Here is a 5,000-nt window from a genome sequence, read left to right as displayed (position 1 = left end):
TCCTGGAGAATTGTCTTGAAGCCTCCCTCTAGCAAGACGTGAAGTTATAGGCAAGAGGGAATACAGAAGCAGATAGGAAGTTCATGGTCAGGAGCTACCTTGATCAAGTCGACTGGCCTTATTACTGTGTGCATGTGTTCCTTTATGGGATTACAGTATGTTCTGTATTGTCTTGATAAGGCTAGGTTACCTGTTGTTGTTGTTGTTGTTGTTGTTGTTGTTGTTGTTTAAATATTATTTTTTTCTTCTTTTTCTTCTTCTTCTTCTTCCTTCTTCTTTTTTTTTTTCTTCTTCTTCATCTTGCTATTCTTCTATTTCATCTCCTTATTCTTCCTTCATCTACTCCTCGTCATCTTCCGTCTCCTTTCCATCGTCCTCCACTCCCTTCCACACATCGCTAGCAGCAACAAAGCAGTCCTACACCACCTAAGAGCACTAATATTACCACTAGTATCATCATTACACAGCATCAACAACAGTAGGAATAGTATTTTTGCTGTTGTAATTTTTTCCATCGGTAATGATATTGATAGAGAGATGTGTAATGTGAGTAATGATATTCCTGATTATTTCAGTGATACTGCATGGAATACTAATGACTATAACGACACCTCCACCTGCCAGCATAATAATAGTGATGGTAATTGTAATAGTAATGACAGTGATGATGATGATACCAACAGCAATAGTGGTGGTGGTGGTGGTGGTTGTGGTGGTGATGATGATGATGCAGCAGCGGAGATGAGCAAGCAAACGAGCACGCGCAGATGAAGAGAAGGACGGGGAAAAAAAAAAAACTGACACGGCGAAAACAAGGAAGGACGAGGACGAACAAACAAGATGCCGGTGACGAAGGTGAGGCGGAACAGAAAGGGTGAGAGGTACACATAAGGAAACATGGCACGACTTACCATGCCCTCCTATGCCACCCCCTCCTCCTCCTTGCCCGCCAATTCCCACTCTAAATTACATTCCTCTTCCTTCTCATAGACTGAGACAAGAAGTTTCTACAGATGATGGGCCTTAAAGGAGTTCAGATTTTTTTGAGTGTGTGAGTGACAAGGAATGAGTTTTGAAAGCGAGCAGGAAAATGTATGGTATGTCATGTTTACTTTTTCTTTTTCCTACTTTCTCTTTATTTCTCTTTGCTCTTTCCTATCCCCCCTTTTTTGTTCTTCCTCCTCCTATGCTTTCCTCCTTTAAATTTTTTCCCCTTCTTTCCTTTGTCTATCATCAGTGTTTTTTTTCATCCTCATCTTTGCTTTTTTACTTTTTTTTTCCGCTGCTGTCACATTCTTTTCATTTAGTCTTTTGTTTCCTTTTCATCTTTTCCCTCTTCTTTCCTTCTCACTTCTTTATATTTTCCTCTTTCCTCAATTTCTACCTCCTCCAATTACAACATTTACCTCTCCTATCTATTTCCACATTTCCCTTTCTTTTCAATCATCTCTCCTATTCCTCCAACATTCATTTTTACCTCAACCCTCTTTTCCCTTTAATTTCCTTGCATTTTTCGCTCAATCAAATTTCTTTTTCATTATCTGTCGTGTTCTTCCCGCGGCGTCGCTTTTCATTTCCTTTCTCCTCTGCGCGGTACGAGCTGGAATCCTCTCCTGCCCCTCCTTCCATCCCCGAAATCTAGTCTGGCTATAAGTAAAATGTTGGCTTGTCAGTGCGAGTCTCTGTTTACACGCAGCGCGGAGAGCAAGCAAGGGAGTGTTTACAGGGACAACAAATCATCCTGCGAGAGAAACGAGCAACAGCCATCTGGTGCCCCCCTGGTGTTTTGTGGTCATACTACATCCACTGCCTCTGCTTGCTTGTCTGCTTGCCCGTGCTCCAAAGCCCGCCTTTTGCTGAGGAGAGAGAGTGAATTGTGGCTAGTGGTGTGTGTGTGTGTGTGTGTTGAGGGGCCGGAGTAAGGTGAGGACTTAATGTTTGCTTTTGCTGCGATAGTTGGTGTGTGATAGTGTACTTGTGGTAGCGGTGGTGATGGTATATACCACTACTACTACTACTACGTGGTGTTGATTCTTGTAATGACTGTGATGGTGTCGGTGGTGGTGATGGTGCTCTTGGTATATACGTACATACTACGTGGTGCGGATGGTTGTGGTGGCCGTTTTGATGGTTGTTGTGGTAGAAGAAATATCAGTGGTAGTGGTAATGGTAATGGTAATGGTTTTGGTGGTGGTTAGAGGGGTAGTAAAACTGATTATATCTTCTTTTTTTTTCGTTCTTTGGTGCTCTACTTTTTCGTGTGCTTTCTTAACGTAATGATTCGAGCAGGAGAGGAAAAATAGTGGGATTAAGGAGAAGCGAGAAGTAATCACGTAAAGAGGGAAGGAGGAGGAGGAGGAGGAGGAGGAGGAGGAGGAGGAGGAGGAGGAGGAGGAGGACTAACGTGATGAGAGAGATGGAACTAACACGAGGAAGGGTGCTTGACACGATGGAACCAGGAAGTGATTTTCTCGGTTTGTGATTGTTAGAATACACGTTAAAGGCCCATTCACACACATCAGTGACGTATCACTATGACATTTACTCTGCCTTGATCTGCCTTGCTTAAGCCAGAAATATGACAGAATATTTTTGCTTTACTGTTTGTACTTTATCATCTTGTTTTATACTGCATGATTCTTTTTCATCATTCCATTCTAGTCTGATTTATTGTACTCTAGTTTATTCCTTTACGTCGTGTGATCCTATTGCTTTGTTCCGCTTCATAATTCTTTCTCGTAAATCATTCTACTTCATTTACGTATTCCACTCGCTTGCTTTTATTTCCCTGTGTTGTATTCCCTTTTACTCCTCGCCTCTGTGCTTTATTCCATTTGCAGAGTGTCTTCCCGCGGCGTGCACAGGAACAGAGAGGACTCGTTGATTGAGAGGAGTCCTCGTGAGAACAGATGACTTAGTCTGTGAATGCGTTTTCTTTTGTTATATGCAATACTTGTACTGTATACACTTGATTTTTCTCGGATTTTCAAATGTTTATTTTTTTATAATTTTTCTCTATAAACAGAATGCATGTGCTTTTTTAATGTCTATTATCCATCTCTCTCTCTCTGTTGGTAATATTTCTTTTCGTAAATGTAAAAGTGCCGGTACATTTCTCCAATTTATATTCTGGCCGTGCTCGTTGCGTCAAGCATTTCGTCGTGAATTCACGGTATTTATTCTATGTAGCTTTTCTTGGATTTATTCTAGCATCTTTTTTTCTTGTCGAGTTTCTCATGCCATATTCTTTGAGCTTCTTTATTTCTTTATTAATTTAATTCATGCTGCAGCGAAAAACTCGAAATATAATTTTGTTCTTAAACCCTTCCCCTTCTCGACTTGGCTTTTGCACAGGCTCCATCTTTTCATTATATACTCTAATTGTAATTAACTTGCCATTATCTTATCCTTTCCCATGTGTAAACTACTAATTCCTTCATCATTCCTGTTTTTATTTTCTCATGTCGCCTCTGATATCTCATTCCTCCCTCTCCATTCTGTTTAACATATTCTAATTCACTCAACTTTCTCCTTTTCATCCACTTCTATATAACATACATATACATCTCTCACTTCTTTGTTTCTCTAATGCATATTCATCTTATTTGTATACATCATTTCCTGTCCACCAGTTACCAGCCTCCTCATGCTCTCCTTTTCCCTTGTAGCCATCCTCATTGATATTCTGTTTTTATTCCCTCCATATATATATATATATATATATATATATATATATATATATATATATATATATATATATATATATATATATATATATATATATATATATATATATATATATATATATATATATATATATATATATATATATATATATATATATATATATATATATATATATATATATATATATATATTTTTTTTTTTTTTTTTTTGTCTTTTGTCTTTTTACTCCCTCATTCTTTTCCTTTCCTTTGCATCTGTCATTCATGACCATCACTCGGTCTTCCCCTAGTGTACTCCCCTCTAAACACACACACACACACACACACACACCTGTCGAGTTTCCTGCGCACGTGACAGGTGTGTGAGTCTCGTCCTGTGACTTTTGAGGGGATAAATGTAAGCAGGAAATGAGATTCTGAAGTCCGATCTTGTGCATCTTGGGGAGGCGTGAAGGGGTCTTTCCCACGCAAATTTTGACTCACATTCACCTGACATGCTCAAGATAAACACTCCTGATTGGCAACACTACTCGTCACTTAAGACAGCGCCAGACTCGGAAAATCGTGAGCCAGAGTCGTAATATTGAGACACTGAGGACTCGAGACAGCGCCAGGACGCTTGGAAACCTCTGGTGACTTGGCCTCAGCATGAATTACACACTTCCTTGGCGGACCACACGCCCAGAAACGTACCCAAGACACACACCCTTCGAGAGAGTGTTGCATTATGAAGCGTCTCGTCACCACTCTCTCCACCTTTCTTCCACGTCACCACCACCACCACCACCACCACCAGTACCGCCCCCAACAGCGCCTTCTGCACTGCCGCCTTACTTCCTCACCTCGCCTCTCTTTTAAGTCATTTTGAAGCCGTAGTGGGGAGAGCAGAGGAAAAGAAGGAGAGGGAGGGAAAAGAGTAGGTGCTAAAGTGAGGAAAGGTGGAAAGAAGAGAAGGAAAAAGAAGAGGAAAAAGAGTCAGTGAGGAGTGAGGACGATGGGAAAGAAGAGGAAAAGTATATAGAGGAAAAGATGCTTGAAATGTTGTGAGATGGTACGAAAGAAGTCTGACAAAACGGCTTCCCAGACATGCATTATCGACACTCAGGTGCCTCCTTTCACCCTCACCTTTCACGGGACCGGCTCGGCAAATCTTAATACAGCTCCTTTTCCCTAGTAGTTCCCTCCTTCAACCCTTCAACCGGGTCCTCCTGTCACTCGCAGCAGCAGCAACAGCAGCAGCAGCAACAGCAGCAGCAGCAACAGCATCCCGCCTCTTCACCTTCTTCGCTCCGGGGAATAAAACACTGAAAGCAA

This window comes from Scylla paramamosain, chromosome 28 (genome assembly GCF_035594125.1).
Source record: "Scylla paramamosain isolate STU-SP2022 chromosome 28, ASM3559412v1, whole genome shotgun sequence".
In the NCBI taxonomy this organism is placed as follows: Eukaryota; Metazoa; Arthropoda; class Malacostraca; order Decapoda; family Portunidae; genus Scylla; species Scylla paramamosain.
Note: the sequence above shows the minus strand (reverse complement) of the source record.